This window comes from Anopheles moucheti, chromosome 2 (assembly GCF_943734755.1).
Source record: "Anopheles moucheti chromosome 2, idAnoMoucSN_F20_07, whole genome shotgun sequence".
In the NCBI taxonomy this organism is placed as follows: Eukaryota; Metazoa; Arthropoda; class Insecta; order Diptera; family Culicidae; genus Anopheles; species Anopheles moucheti.
In genome coordinates, this window is record NC_069140.1 from 91,271,397 (window position 1) to 91,289,204 (window position 17,808).

Genomic DNA, 17,808 nt, shown 5'->3' on the forward strand with positions numbered 1-17,808 from the left:
TTTTCGGGTCCAACACCCACCACAGGCAACGCAGGCAGCTGTGATTTGTAACACCAAAGCGAAAGATTCCTGGTGCAAAAGGATCTCTCCTTCGATTGCAGAGTCAGCACAAGAATTGTGGTATGAATAGGGGTGTCCCAATATGTTGTAATAAAGTCGGGATTCCAGAGCACAGTGGATGCGTTCTAAGCAAATTTCGGATAATTTTGTTGGTTTGTAAAGTTTCAATTGGTAATGATATCAGCTGCAAATCTGCTTCTCAACTGAAACATAAAGTCCTGCACTGTTTTTGGTGTAATTTAGAACCGAGAGGCTGTTGCCATTGGTTGTGGAAAATTGAACTAAAAAAGTGTCTATGAAAGATTTATGCAAGTTCAAATTTTTTATTCCATGTCAAAGCGTGCCCTCTGTTCTTAAAATTATAGCAACTTTTGCCAGCTTCTTTTCCCAAAGCACTAGTTGATGCTGATCTATTAGCGAAGATTGCATCGAGACGGGCAACAACTATAATTTTAATTTTTAATTTTAGTCTATTAACTAATGGCTGCCTAGTGCCTCAACACACAAACTTATAGCTTACTTAAAATTATTAGGGATTAAGATTAGGCTTGCAACTATTTTTAGGAAAATTTTTAAATCATCGGCGTAATACAGAAAACTGTCATAATACAGAAAACTGGTGGCAAAACAGAAATAACATCATTAGGAAATAGGACAAACAACAAAGAGCTTAAGACACTACCCTGGGGAACAACTGCTCCAGAGCAAAGGAATAAAAAGGTTGACTTTTCTTTTTACACGATAAGTACGGTTACATAGAAAAGAGCGAAATTTGAGACAGTTTTTCAACAAGCAACGAAAGGGGGACACGATCAAATGCAGATTTGAAGTGCGTGAAAATAACATCAACTTGAGGGGCTACTTCAAGTTGATCCGACTAGAAAGAAAGAGGACTAGAAATTTAATGAATTAGACCAAATAAGTATGCATTATTAAACTAAGTTCAGGTAAAGTAAATTAAGTTTAAGCACAAACAAAGCTAAGTACAGCAATTATATTTAATTACCGATGGAGACGCCTGGTACTTAATGTATTTGATTTGTTAGAGAAACAGCGATTCTATAATAAGTATACAACATTAAATTAAGTTACGTTAAAGTTAATTAAATAAAAAAACAAAGCTTCTAAAACAAAACATGACAAACACACTTGAAAAAGTGCCCCAAGGGGTTAAAAAAAATAAAAATTATAACTAATTACCGATGGAGACGCCTGATACCTTATGCATTTGATTTGTTAGCGAAACAGCGGTTGTATAATAAGTATACAACATTAAACTAAGTTAAGTTAAAGTTAATTGAGTTTAAAAACAAAGTTCCTAAGACAAGACATAATAAACACACTTAAAAAAGTGCCCCAAAGGGTCCAAAAAGTACAGCAATTAAAATTAATTACCGATGGAGACGCCTGGTACCTAATGTAACTGATTTGTTAAAGAAATAGCTAACAACGATTTAAAATTCCTGTACTTAATAACTTTGTTCACAGAAATCACCCATATTTAACCTGCTGATAATAAAAAGTTCTGTTTTTATTTTTAGCCTATCAAAAGCCCAAAGTGCCATAGTTACATCGGGTACATCTGGCTGGTAATTGAACTCCGTTGTGCATTGCATGTTTCAAATTTTCTGTAACCGGTGTTCTCGCTCTGCGGATGTCAAAAAGCTAAAGACAGCTAACAGGAAAAACTTACAACCAAACAACATGATTTGTAATAAAACTTGCACTTAAAATTGAATCTGATTATATAATGAATAATTTCCCTCCTGATCGACGATTTTCCCAAATTTTCCAATGCACTTTACATGGTTGATTTCCAAGATGTGGAACCAACAACCAACCAAAAGCCTGTCCATTCAACCGAAAAGCAATGACCACCCGACGCATTGAACACGCGAGTAATGAGGTCGCTTTGGGATAATTGAAAGATGGGAGTAACGCGGCGAAATAATTCTTCACTGTCCCTTCAGGCACCGAAAAGGATTACCGGAAGGAATTCTGTTTGATGTTTTTCTTGTACACAGTCAAAAGCATTCCCGTGCCTGATTTTGCTTCCTTTCATCAAATCCTTCTTTTTTTATTTGCATCCTTTCCTAAATAAAATTTCCAACCCGTGGTGGTTTGGGAATAGAGCGTGAAAAAAAAAATCACAACCCCCAACATTCAACTATTCACCCTTTTTTTGTTGCTAGTCCCTACGGGGATATTGGGTGGGCTTGGGGAAAATCAATTTACAAGTACACTCCCAAACGAGGCAGCATTCAGTAGAGGAATGGGCTAACGGAAAAAAAAACCTACCAACGTTCTTCAGAACTCTCATCTGAGATCCAAATAGAACTTTACCCCATTGATGCGTGTGTGTGTGTGTGTGTGTGTTTGGATGCATGGGTCGGGGTTTGTTGGTCTGGATGGTTGTTTGTACGACGTGTATATTTCCCACCACATTCCTATTCTAGATCGGGAAATATTCAATCGAAAGGACATGAGCACGTGGCTTTCCCGAAGAACCGTCGTTTGCATTTCCATATTCCCAATCCAATGGGAGGGGCAGTGTGGCCAGGGCAGCAACGAGACTGACGGGAACAAGAAATTGAAGAAAATAATTTCATCAAAACCATACCCAACACCGACCCCTCCAAATAGGAAAAAAAAGAAAGCTCTCCCGCAATGTCACCGTGAAGCGTAAGATTAAAAGCAACCGTAACTATTTTCAATCATTACGGACGCCTGCACCCAACCGAACCCTTTTCGATAAGAAAATGGCACTACAGTTCTTTCCGTGCGGTGCTAAGATGTAAACTCGGTGCTGAGTGTCGTTCCGGATGCCGAATGTAATCCTACTTCAGACGTGCAGTGTGGCGTACCATTTTCAAGAAGCTTTTCGCCATACACCCCAGCAGTGTGTATATTTTTACTCGACGTGTAAAAACAAATCTTCTCAAAGGCTTAGTTGGACGACTGGTTAAGGTTTCCCACGTACCAGTACAGCGATCGAGTTGTATTTTTTTGCAGCCCATTTCTAGCAATTATTTTTGGATGAATAATTTAATCTTCTTTCGGATGGTTTCTACCGTAAAACGGTGCTCATTTTAGTATGCTTTATTTACTCCTCCTCTTTTTTGCTTATTAATTTATGCAATATTTTGTGATAACAATATGACAATGTGGCAATACGGAAAAAAGTCTCTTTTTTTAACAATTCTCGCAATATTGTGAGAGAAAAAAAACGTTAATTTATTATCATAATCCACAAACAAAACGAAAAACGGATCCTTCAATCCACCCAACAAATCGTTACCCAGCCCGATTAGCATTTAATTTCTAACGGAGTAAATCCCTCCCAATGGCTTACCAAACCCCAGAACCAGGTCCCGTGAGGATCGCGGCACTGGGTTTCTAGTTGATTTTCTGTATGGTGTTGACGCGTTTTCAATTTACCTATGCTAATGAGCATGTTTTATGGAATTCATCATTCCATTATCCAGTGTGGGCTTTGTGAGCTTTCAACTGATGGTTCAATTTCATCTGAATGGGCAAACCATTTTGAAACGGGCGGGGGGACGCAACAAGGATAACAATTCTATTGCTAAATATCTGCTTTATGCAAGGGGAAAAGCTTTACAAAACCCTCTCTATTTAGATGATTTAAACACACAACATTTTACGGAATTTTTAATGAAACCGAAAGTATGAGAAGATTCCTTGAAGTATGAGAAGAACAGTGGGTTAAAGGCAAAACCGGACACCTGAAAAAAAATAGTTTACGACCTAAAATTGAATATATAATTTATGAGTTTGTATTATTATTTTATTTACCACAGCTTTGTAAAACAAACATCAAAAATAATTTTTTCCCAATTTCCCTAGAAATGGAGAAAATATTACAAAAAGTTTTATTTTTCACCAACCGGTTGGAAATTCGGACAGCTTTGTATTTAACCGGAATTCAGCTCCGGTGGGTTGATCATGTCATTAGCATGACACCGGACGACCCAGGTCATAATATCCTTTTAGGTAGTTCCCATGGAGAAAACGTAGTAGGCCCAAAATGTAGATGGTGTAATGTGACCACCAGAAAGGCCGGGATATTAGTTTGACAGCTGACAGGGCTTGAACTTAAGCTTTTTCGAGGGCGGTTTGGTGCGTTATCGCTAAGTATGACAGATTTCAATATTGTACTTAAGAATATTTTATGCACAATAGGATTCATAATGTACAATAGGATAGTAGGAAAGTATAAAAATTCGATACCTTAGTGGGAAATTCAAACCAAACAAGAGACGTTTATTCTACAACAGATAAAGCCAAAGAATCTTCATCAACGAGAGAATCGGTGCAATCAGTTACATTAGTTATTTACTAAAGAACGATAACAAAAATCTAAATTATAAAACAAAGTTTCAATCCAGTGCCGTGAAAGTCACTCACAAAGCAGAACAACCATTTAATTACTAAAGAGCGCAAATAAGTATACATTATTAAACTAAGCTAAGTAAAAGTTAATTAAGTTAAAGAACAAACAAAGCTAAATACAGAAATTATAATTAATTACCGATGGAGACGCCTGGTACTTAATGTATTTGAATTATTAGAGAAACAGCGATTGTATAATAAGTATACAATATTAAACTAAGTAAAATTAAAGTTAATTGAGATGAAAAACAAAGCTTCTAAGACAAAATATGTGACACACTCCGGAAAAATTGCCCCAAGGGGTCCAAAAAGCATAAAAATTATAACTAATTACCGATGGAGACGCCTGGTACCCGATGTATTTGATTTAGTTATCAAGTTATCCCGAGTACAATCAGTTTAACATTAGTTATTTACTAAAGAACGATAAAAAAAATCTAAATTATATAAACAAAGTTTCAATCCAATGCCGTGAAAGTCACTCACAAAGCAGAGCATCCATTTAATTACTAAATGTCCAGACATTCGCTGTCCGGACTACCATTGTGGAGAATAAAATATACATTTTTTACAACTTTTTCGTTCCTTTCGACCGTCAACCCTAGCAAGGTGTCGCCCGTTGTAAACTATACTTTCCTACACAAAACCGCCTGTTCCCGGTTCCGTCACCCTAGCCCCAAGACAGCGCAAATCTCGTGTACCGAAGCATCGCAGTCGACCGTATCCTACTCTCCGAAAAATGGGCCACGGACATGGAGGTGGGCCTGGTACATATTCCGACGCATGACAACCATGACAACCGGACATCCGGACACCCGCGTCGCGCGAACCAACTGCCAGCAATGGGATGTGGAAATAAAACCGCAGTATTTTAATTGGACGGCGCCAGACGGACCGCTTTGTTTGCCATTCGCCACCATGCTCAATACGTGGCCGTGTGTGTGTGTATGGTACGCGTACGCGTACGTGTACGACACCTCGCATGAATCCAACCAGATTTTGCTCCCATTTTACATTGTCCTTATCCCTGACCCGCGTGGGTGAATTTTAATTCCTAACGCTTTATGGGTGTAGTGACGGGTTTTGTTCGTTCGCTAGATTTACTCATCCGCACCCAGCGTGCGGATAGGCCTTGTTAGGATCGGGTCTGCATTCCCCGGTACCTTCGTTTTGCCATCTAGGGGCATTTTTTTTTGTTTTTTACTTTGCGGTGACAATTTGCAAAAACGAAGTCAACTTCACCCTAGCGCCACAATGAGTGCATAAAGGGCATGGTGTTGAAGTATAAAGCACTCCCAAACGTGCAAACGCAAATAAAATGAACAAACAAACAGAAGCACAGGCTTAAAAATGTACACACTTCTAATTGGAAATAAGGACGCGAGACCGTAGAAACGAGAACGACACCATTTAAGCAAAATTGCAACATCAATCGCTGTGCCTTGTGGCAACTGCCACCCTTGAAGCAGCGCTCATTTCAGCGACACACAAATTAAACAACCAAGGGCACACGGAATGAAAGTATGGGAATCATTCGCAGTCCCCGGACCGACGGAACTTGCCGTACCAACGCCGAAACTCCGAAACCCCGTAATGAGCATTCTCAAGTGGGAATTATTCCAGCAAAACCGCCGGGGGAGAGCTAATAAGCAAACTACCCCTTCACACGGGAAACAACCCCTGCCAGGGAAGATCAACAGTATAGACACACACACACATCTCCCGAAAGACCAAAAAAAACAGTTCCGATATTCATTCCGGTGCAATCTAGCGCACAGAATTAGCTTTATCGAATTTAAGGTGACAATTTCATTTGAATTTCAATTCAGGGCGCGACAAATTAGTTCGCGGGCCGATTTCCGATTTTCCGGCATTTCCTGTGCCTGCAGGGGCTCTACGTCGATACGTCGCAAATCGCAACGGACGGGTCGGAACCAGCAAACAGCGATGGGAGGGAAGTATTGCAAAATTAGTTTTTGGTGTTCGGGTTTTTTTTTTTTTCGTTTGATTCCGATAGTTCTCGCGGTCGCTAAACCGGGATGCATATGCATTAGACCAAACTGTAGCCTGCTCGGATGCGAGATAATATGCGCACCGGTGTGAGTTTCCACGGTAATGCATTGAGGTTTACACAAAAAGAACAAAACGAATAAAAAAAACGCATTCATTATGCAAAATGAGTTCTGTTTTATTTTTCATGTTTTGGCTGGGCTGGGGGAAGAAGCATAATGAGCTGTTCGAATTTGCGAACATTGAGCACATTGTCAAATTAGTTTCGTGGCTAGTTGTCCAGCGTGGAACAACCCTCCCAATGAGTGTTGTTTTATTTTGGGGCACAGCTGATAAATTTCCGATGCAAAACCAAAATTCATTGTCGGGTAGTTTGGTGGGTTTGTGTGTGTGTGTGTGTTCCGTTGGGACACTGTAGGTTCCGAGTGAATTATTACACAACTGCGTCAGGTGCGTATTTTACCGCTGGCGGGAAGAAATGGTTGAGCTCCATTCGGGTGGGGATATTTTATGGTTTAGAATAATATTTTGGCACAAGTCATTAGCTTCACTTTATGCTGCTATCTGCATGTATGGTGTGACCTGAATGTACACTACTAATTTTACATATCTGGACTACAGGTGTTTATCTTCATGTATGTTATAACCTCGAACGATTCCCACCGCTTGTGAGGAGGACTGGAAATTTAATCAATATACTGTATAAGAGAAGATGGGCTCCGTGCACCTCGCTCTGCAACCTGAAAACCGGAACTAGCGACCCGCGGTTGTCGCTGCCGTGACGACATCCGACGATATGAGATGGCGTAGCGACTCGATCCTAAAGAATCATCCTCATTCTCCAGCTCAGCATTCTGCTGTTGGCCGGTGACCAGAGTTGGTGGTGATGTAAGATACCTCGCCGCTACTCTCGTATCTCCGTATTGCGTCGACGACGTGCCTCGTTCCGTTGCTGGTTTCTCGCCACCACTATGGTTGCATGAACTGCCGGATCCAAGGGGGCTGCCTGGTTGGCACGCTTGGTGTCCCAGTCTCGGCAAGCTCGATCAACTGGAGGCAGGTGGCCTGATCCCGAAGTAGATGGAACTGGAGGTTATCAGGAGTAACCTCAACAAGGCCAACTGCTGACGAATTCGCGTGAACCTAGACCACCAGAAGATTGTGTGCTCCGCTGATTCAACGATGTCCGAACAGCTCTGACAATGTGGTGACGACATGAATCCTTCACGGGTCTTTCGATACTCACGGAAAAATCCGTGTCCGAAAAGTACCATGTTTTCTCAAGTACCAGCTCTGGATCTGGATGTACGTTCATCAGCAGCGTCATTATTCCACTGTTCCTGACATAGGTTGTAGGTCGTCTGACGCTACTCCCTTCTGATCACTGCCAACGACAGATCACCTCCCGAAGACTGCCGACGTTGATAATAGCGAGCGTCCTCCTTGTCTAGTCTTCTCGTCTGGGCTGGATCTCGACTACCTCTCCATCTCCTAATCCACAAACAAAAAACTTGAAGAAATATTGAATCCTGCGAATGTGAATTCTTGCGTGACTCAACCTGTTCGTGGAAGATATTCGGAATATTCGCCAACACATCAGAATCTTCACAAGACGTCAACTTCTGGAAAAGGTATTTGGACACATTTCTACTCCTATCAACTCTTCATTAAAATCATGGAGAGTTATATAGCGGAGCAAAAGAGTGCAACGCTATTACCTCCAATTCAAACCATGCTTATCAGTTTTATCACGTTACTTAGAGAAAGTTATTCATACTCATAGATATTAGAAATTGCCTATGCGTTAATCCAGACCTTATCATACGCTGCTGACACACACTGATGTAGCCTAGATGCTTCTAATAATTATTTTTACAACGTGCAGTATCTTCATCACTCAACGATTCGTGTAGATCTGTAGTGAAGCTGCTGTAAAATATATCATTTCCCAATACTTATGTTAGCCTCTGATTCACAGGAAGTCCTGGTGGAAAATCACTTCAGGTTCAAAATTCTTCACGTAGACGGACAACGGAGAAGTTACTACTATAACGAGATCTGTAAGTTATATGCGGACATTCTGCAACAAATCGAACTCTTCACAACTCTATAGGATGGTATTAGACATCTGAGTTCCTAAAACTTTTTAAGACCATTCACATAGACAGAAATATTGTGATATACTAAAAATTAGATGACACATAACAATCAATCAGCAGGAGCATCAAGAAGCACTACTTAAAATTGGAGTTGAATTGTCATTGAATAATAAAGTTGAATCCACAACTGCATTCTTCCTAAGTTGAAATGGATCATCAAGAATCAACTTAATGTTAAACAAGATCCCACAAGAATTTGGGAAAGATTCCACATCTGGCCTCATATATTGCACAGCAACTTGAAAAGAACTCAGAAATGGTTCGAGCTTCTTCACTTGAAGTCCTGTGCAATGGACAACAGGATGGCTCGCGTTAGGGTCATGCAATCATTCTCAAATAGCATGCGGAAATAAAACCGCACTGTACGCTTATCAAATACAAACATTTATGAGACTCTATTGCCCTATTGCAGTCACGATTCAGCGAGCTAATTTCTGCAGCTACGATTTCGATGCAATTGTACGCCCATCAGGCGCACACAACCCCCAAAACGGTCCGCCCCGGAAAGGCATGTTTCATGCAATCGTTTAATTTTCATAACAGAAGCGCCAATTTCTGCCACCGAACGACTGCCGACGACAAAACGGGGCCATTTTTCTTTCCCTTTCGATTGCTCACTGTCAGCACCATGGCGGTACGTACAAGCGGCACAGGCGATTCATTTTCCAGCGTGGAGGCTGCAAGAAAATCTGAAGCGGGTCGGAAAAATAATACCGAAATAGCTAGAAAGTGCATCCTCCGAAGCAGCGAGGCTGAAGCGGCTGCATCTGTTCCGGGCACATTTGCCCGAGACCGGCATCCGCAACAGTAGCGCGAGCTCGCCCCGCTTCTCGGCGCAGAAACATTTGTTTCATCTCCATTTTGATTCAGTAGGGGGACTTGCAAATTTTAACTTCCTCACACAGGCTTGCGCCAATCCTCAGGCCGAGGTCCTCGTTGTCGTCTTCGGCCGAGTTCTCGCACCTTATCGGGGTTGCTGAAGGCATCGGTACGGGAAGGGTGTTCCATTATCTGGCTGCTTGTAACGATGATTGGGAGCATTTTAATAAATTTCCTTCCACTGCAAAATCTGCCAGTGACATTTAATATGCACCAATAATTTATCGGATTTCGTACTGCTTCCGTAGCCGACCGGTTTTAAAGGCACGTAGTTTCTTTTGCACACCGGGTGTAGGGACACGTTTTTGTGCAGATTTTCCCTTTCCCATTTTTCCACGGCAAAATTGGAATAGAAATGTATGTATACTTTTATATATATCGGTAAAGAATTTATTTCAACAAAGTGGATTAGGTTTTCACCTTCGCGAACGCTATTTTCGGAAAAAAGGATATATTCCATTGCCGAATTTTCTTCCCCATTTACTGTTGCATATGCATGAATTGTTGCAAATGCGTTTTTTTGCTGCGCGTATGTATGAGTACATCTGTACTGTGCCCAGGCACATTAATGCAATTGCAAATATGATTGAAGTGCCTTAATTCATTGCCAAGCTTCACCGGGAAATGGAAAAGGCTTTTAAGGGCCCTCGGGGGTAGGGACTTAAATTAATATATCCCATGTTGCGGAACGATCACCTCGCGGGGCCAATTTTCGGGAACCGTGAAAATGCATCGCCCAGGGAGGGAAACCGTTTTCGAAAAGGGTTGCACCGTTCCCATCATTGCTTTCTCTCACTCACACTCGGTTCTCTAAATCAATACCGAAATCTCTTCGCTCGCTCTTGCTCTCTCTCTCGTACTCTGCCGAGTGTTTTCGCAGCACGAACATGGTCATGAAATTTTAATTTCACCTGCAATTTCCACCAAACCCATAATGCTGTTATTTTGTCATGCATATTTTATACTGCCCGCGCGTTCCGATACGGTTTCATGACAATACTTTTCACACTTCCGCACGGTGTGGCATAAAAGCGGCAGTTTAGTTTACTAATTCTGCAGCTACAGCAACAGGTTTTGAAGTCAAATAAGTTATCTTTGGTGTATAATCATTCCACTTTCTTCAAAAAGAATTTTAAAAAAGGGAAAACAAGTTAAAATTAAATTACATCTGTTAAAAATTAAAGTGCTTTCTTTTGTATGAATTTCTTCAAATTGATGTCTGAACTAATAAATTTAAAACAATTGTTGCTTCAAGTAATTGATGGCCAATTTGATACAATTATTTGTTCACAATTTTCATTCCAAACCATCCAAACTTACTATGGGAATTTCGTTCCGAACCTGCTAAGATCGTTCCGTTCCTGTTGTGGAACGATCGAACCTAGGTGCATAAAGTAGGTTTACTTATGTTACTCTTGCTGAAAGCTGTAGTGGAATGTAAGCAACACTCATAGTAATAAGAATTTGCCCACGATTTCTCTATGATTATATGGAAAATTGATACCCTTTTTTAGAGAACCATTCCACTAACCAATAATGTTGCATTCCATTTTCAAGGGTCAAAGCTGTCCGAGTGTCACGATACTGTTGTGAAAACCTAGGAGGTCATGATTCTGACATGACCATTTCCTTACTTCTTCAGTCTGTTTGTTTAAATTTTGTACAGAGATGTTTCAGAGCTCTGAAACAAAAAATATTATTTATAGTTGCGAAGAGTTCATATTAATAAATTTGCATTCAAAACTGTTTGTAAACCAACTATAAATTAATTATACTAAAATATTTAATAATTGCGACGAATATGTAAAACAACAAATCATACAGGATTATTTTGATTTTCTCGTGGAAGTAGGTTCAACGAACCTATTAGGTTCATTCCGCTCCTTTAAGAAAAGAACCTGGTTCTGTTGCGCTCCGAAAAAATGGAACTTTCCCATCACTAAAGCTTACAAGGTTGGTATTGTATAGCACATCTATACAATCCTTTTGTTAGTTGTTGGCCAAGATTTGGCACACAAAGATGCCTCAATGGTTTACTATTGTCTTCAGGTCCTAACTACCAGGCTAACTATACTCTTCCTAAAGAAAGAGAGCTTCAAATATCTGTACTATCTTGTTGAAATACAATGTCTTTCTGTCATATCTAACATTGAATGAAGCACGGTTTTATATACTTCATTGCAGTCCGCTGAGAGTATCCAAATGAAAAGTACTCTGATCTATTCTCAGGATCATGAAAACAGCCTGCAAATCCACCAGAATCGTAACGAGATCACTAAACTTCATGAGAAGTGACTACTTTCAGTTGGGCTTCGGTAATATAATAATTAGCTCTACAGATCAGATCAACTTTGTATGGCATCTCGCTGGCTGTACATGTTGAGTCTCTCCATTTTCAAACATTTTACTTTATCAGCCGTGATCTAATCTGAGGTCTTATTCATTTCGGACCGAATATAGCTGAAATTCGTATGATGAATCTTCTGAAGATCTGCCTAGCATCATAAGCACTGATTGAAGAATTGCTATTGGTCAATAACAAACTGCTTATATATCGAAGAGAGCTCCAGTACATTGTATTACCAAAGTCCACTCAGGGAATTATTATAGACGAATAGGACCGTTTTTTGTCAATAATATCAATTTAAAATAATAAATAACATTAACCACTTGAACTTCCACAACGATCTCTACAACCGAACCAGACCCCAATATTGAACACCCCGCAAGAAGCCCCTTCAATAAACCACTCTTCCTGCTGCTAATGAGACAACGGTAGTGCAAAAACAGCACAAAAACGGCATGCAAAAGTGTCAGGCTTTGGGGTCAACCAACGGAAATACATGCCACCGTCCGTGGCACGACTTCGAAACGCTCGGAGCGGCGGCAGACACGAACGCAAAAGAAGGAAAATCATTCACCTTGCATCCTGCACCACCACAGTCGGGATAGGCCCGACAGGTTCCACAGTTTGGTCCGGTTCAGTGGTCAGCTTTGCTCACTTTCTGGTAACTTTCTCTCGGATTCAGACGGTGCACCGTGACACTCGAACGTTCGGTCTGGCGGTTCTGTCCGTTTGTGGGCTCGACTTTGCTGTCCGTCCGGTCCGTCCGGTCCTGCCATTCGCCATGGCCAAACCCCATTCTGCACCCGGTGGTGCAGCTGAAAACCCCCAGGACATCCGTTGGCGGTTGGCGGAAAGCAACACCCGGCTGGGAATTACGAATGAAATGAACGAATTTCCCCTCGAGATGAACATTGAAAAACTTTGGGCCACCGGAATAGTTTTGCCACTGACTTTTTTGATGCCAGGGGTTCTTGTTTTTTTTTTCTCTCTCTCTCTCTCCTTCCGTTTTCCTCTGTCCCGTGTTGGCTGTGTAGCCATAATTTGCCTCACAGTGCCTGTCGGCAGTTTGTGGTTCTGTCGAGGCGAATATCTCAGTGGCACTTCACTTATCAAGCCCCACACACACACCCACACACATTTTGTTTGTGAGTAATTTCAGCTTCAAAAGAGTCCTTAAATATTTGCGAACGAATGCATCCCTGAGTTCGGGAGTCCCGTTGCCTTAGTTCAAACGATCTTGTCGATTAGTGTAGTTTCCCAAACCCGCGCCCATACACGCCTATTGGCGACGGTATCAAGAGTAGTTCTTGCTCTCGTAAACCCCGTTTTTGGTGGAGGCATTGCTAGTTTAGAGATTTCGCAAGACTCATCACACACAACGGTCCCAAAAAAGACAAACTCATTGGTCCCATTTTGTCGTCACCGTCGTCGTTGTCGTGTATGGCAGAAAACATCTTTCCATTGCATGTCTGGTCGCAATGTCTAACAAACCGGCCAGCAAGCGGTGGCACCGTTCTTTGGCCACCCCCCAATACCCCCAAAAGTCCAGTTCAACAAGCGAACTAAATCAGTGCAATCCTTCAGGGGCTGTATAAGCATTCCGGGGGATCATTTTGTCTGTGTACCGCATCGAACACCAACGGACCGACCGTCCCACCGAAACCTCCGGAATGCCATTGTCTCCGAGGCGGTTTTCTGCAGGTCCGTGCAGCGGAGCAAGGAAACCGTATGCAAACGGAAACATTGCTCACAAGCCGCAGGCGATAACATTTTCCGACATCAAAGCGCGTGAGAAAAAGTTTAACCACAGCGAGAGTGAGGACACACATACACACGCGTGTCTGGTGGGAAGGGAATTTCGCATCGTACCTCGACCTACATATTGCACCGGGAATGTGTTTCCTTCGAGACATTGCGTACGCTTTGATTGACAGTGTTGTCCGTCGGGCCAAGGAGGCTCTGGAGTGGCACCGCAAGCATTTGCCAACTGACAAAGACATGCTACTTCTAGCATTGTTGTGCAAAACTGCACTAGATTGATAAATAGATAGCATCCAGTGTAATAGTTATGGAAGGCCTTTTAAGACCGTCAAGGCTTAAAGGCCATAAGATCAACAACGAAATTAGGATAAATCTCCTTTTTGAAAGTGTATGCACTTAACCGTTAATTTAACTACCTTTTAAAAATTCATATTAAATTAAAATTAGTTTCAGTATCTGTTAGAGAAAGGAAAACAGTGTGGAAGCTGTATCCTATGGACAATACAATAAACAAGCAGCGTTCTGGATGATGTTTGCTTGGCTTATAAGTTGACGTCTTTTATCAATCTTGTCTAAAAGTCTTTTGGGGAATATGGTTGTGAAATTATAAAGAAATACAATATAGTCATTGACCATTGGAACGAATAGCCTTTTGAATGATTATTGGTGTTTTGTTTTTCTCCAAAACTACTTACTGGAACTGGAACTGGAATGAATTTAAAACACCGTCATAAGCACTTTTAAAATACCTCAAACTTGAAAGGTTTCGTATGATCAATATTTATATATGGTTGGCATTCGAGCAAATTAATTATCAATACTCAATAAATATCTAAAGATTTTACTTTAACAACTAACAAACAGTACAACATACTTCTAGCAAGCTTTAATTTGTGCACTAAAGTTTCTAAGTATTCTCCTTTTTTTAATCAGTTTTGTTTCAGGTCGTATAAATTATTCTCATAGCTGGACCTGCAATGAGGTGGCCCGGTGGCATGATGGTAGCGGTGCCGGTCTTCACACAAACGGACCGGACCAAAATCCCATCCGGACCCACCTCCCGTACGCAGGTCGCAGGTCTAAACTAACCAGCTCGTATAGCGTAAATAAAGTGACAGAGAAAGCTAGAATTGGTAGACCTAGTTAGACCTCTTGAGGTTTTTGTTCCGGTAAAGAAGAAGACTTGCAATGAGTTTCGGATATATTTCCCACATTTCCGGAAGGAATCGGAGCCCTCACATTAGCAAATTCAGCGCAGGTTGTCAGAAAAGGTCCTCAGGATCTAATGAAGTGAAGTGTGAAGTCAATTCATAGTAGGGTGGGCAACGGATTCTAACAATTTGTCAAGAATAATTAAAATGATGTTATTTTTTTATACAATGAAACTATTAAAGCAGTAGTTAGTAATTCATTTACACACGATATTATTCAACAACTATAGGGCACGATAATTCCTTTTCGACCTTATTGCTATGGCAGATATTAAAATGTTTTTATATAGCTTGAACTAATTTTAATTAAGTGAACCTTAAACTCGATACTAAAACAAACACTTATAACCACCAACACCCAATCGAACAATGCTTTCACTCAATAACAACATAAAAAAAAGCTTACAATACATCTTCCTGTTTGTTTGAGAGCTATTGTTTTGGAACTAATTTTATACTACATTGAAGGTCTGCATTTGGAACGCCTTTTTCTACCCTTTTCTTTAAATCTATTATCCACTGATGAAATACTTTTCCCACGTCCTACCAGCGATACGTGCTGAAAGTGTTTGGCTGCCAGCATCAGCCAGCACACTATCGACCCATTCAGGCGACCATCGGATGCACCTGCAGCTTAGCGCCGGATTTAAGCACACGCCTAAAAGCTGACCACAAAATTCACTCTACCCGGTACGTAATCACTCTGCTGTGCGTTAAATTTACTTGCTACTCGGTAAATAAATATATTTCACACACACACACACACACACCCACCAGCAACAGCACGTAATGCTGCCGAAAATGGTGTGGGAATGGCCGGTCACTTATGGGCGTGCAGCAAATCGATGGAAAATCCGTGCCCCACCTAAAATACAACGGATCCGCACGGATACGGGAGGTTAGGAAGCCTGTAGATGAGCCCGGGAAGAGTGTAAAAAACGGAACCAAGCGGCGTGCTAAATGGTACCGGAGCGTCAATGCACGTACCACCACCGGGTTCGAAAACTACCGCAACCGGACTGGGTGCGTATTGTGCGTGCTTTCCGCACGCTCCCGAACCCATCGTGGCGCGTACCATCGAAAGCGCAACCAAAATGCACTTCCGGTGTGAAAACCCAAGCCCAATCCCACTAATCATGCCAAAGTGCGCGCATCGGTAGTGGTCACAGTTCCGGGCTGATGCCGAGGTAGTAATAAAAATCTGCTTAACCACAGGCCCGGGCCGATTGGAAATTGGGGGTTGGGAACGGGACGGTAGAAAAAGCAATTGATGAAGGGAATGCTGCTGGAGTGTTGGGCAATTTGGTGGCTTTCAATGACCCAACGGTTCAGTTCGCCCTTATCCCTTGAAGGTGTAGGCGGGAATAGGGCTCGTCTAAAACTGAGCATTATTTGTTTGTTTAGTTATTCGTCTTTAAATGGAAACTCCTGTAAAAATGGGCAACCAATTTCATCTGGACATCATTGGACGTCGTCATCAACAGCCTCAGATATGTTTTTATCAAAAGAATTGTTTGCTTTGTCCTTAATACGGCCTAGTCAACTTAAATCTATTTAGATCTTCACGGAATACACTCAGAAATTGGCTTCAAAACGAATAAATTAAGCTTTATAATGGTTTTTGGTCGATAACGCTACTGTTGTCCAAGAACAGAAAAGATGAATTGGAACTACAAAACATGGACAACAAGAGCGCTTTAGAGCAATATTTCCATCTCCCAAAGTTAATGCATAAGTATTAACAATATCATAGTGTCCTAATATCCTTAGTGTCACAATATCCTATCCTTGAAGTACTGTTTTTAAATCCTCGTTAATGTATTCTATAGTTACTTACTTATTAGTCTAAACTGAGTCCTCGGCCTGAGCACGGTCGAGCACCATCGTCTGAAAATACATTATTCTTGCCTTTCTGGCAGCCGCATCAACGCCTTCACTCCATCTCAATCAAGGCCTACTATGCCTCCTTTGTCAATGTGGACGAACTAAAAGGCTGAGTTGTCCGGTGTCATTCTCATGACATGAACAGCCTACCGAAACTACGATAGTGACTTCAGAGTGCAACCGTCATTGGAACCACTCCTCTATTGTCCTTCAACACAAATGGGGCCACTAATCCTTCTCTATGATGAACTATGGTGTCCTCTATAATAAGATAAGCAAGTTGCTATCAGAGATGAACTAAAAATTGCCTATTTTTCAGATCGCCAGAGTGTACTACCCTACTAAGGAGGGTGTATTTAACTTGCATGGATTGAAGTTTTGCCGTCTCAGAAGTTCAGTTATAGCTGTTGAATACTCATACACTTAATAAAAATGTCTGTTCCTGAGGTTCAGTGCTGTATGATGGTATACAACGAAGATGTCAATAAGGTCGGTAGGTAGCATTAAGCTATTTTGAGTCCAGGCAGAATATAGTACGCTTTAGACATGTAGCTTTTGTCCTTAATGCAGATAGGAGTAGGTAGATAAGAGTAGGAGTAGATAGGTAGATAGGAACTCAATGTGTTCAAGCTAGACCAGTAGTTCTCCTTTATAGCTACAGAAATGGTGAGTGCCTGACAATTCTAGGTAAAATTCCTTGTGAACACACTAGGAACCGACTGCTAGTAGATTAGTGTTGACCAATCGCTTAACGACGACTCCATGCAGACGGTAAAGGATGACTAGAACGACAATAAGTCACCCGTAGGGCACTATCGTTCTAATTACTTTGGTAATGTGATGTCATGGAAGTTTTCTGTGCAGGATTTGTCTTCTTTTAGCATTGAAATGGAAGGGTTAACGGATATACCGTGTCCCGACGGTCAACTCCCAGTTCAAATTTCTGACGTTATAATTCTAACCACGTTGCCTGGCTCCACTCCCCGCTAGCACTAAACGATCCATAGAAAAGATCAATATCTACAAACTCCACATCGATGGCACCTATATAGAGCGCCACTTCTCGGAAACCATCATTCACCGT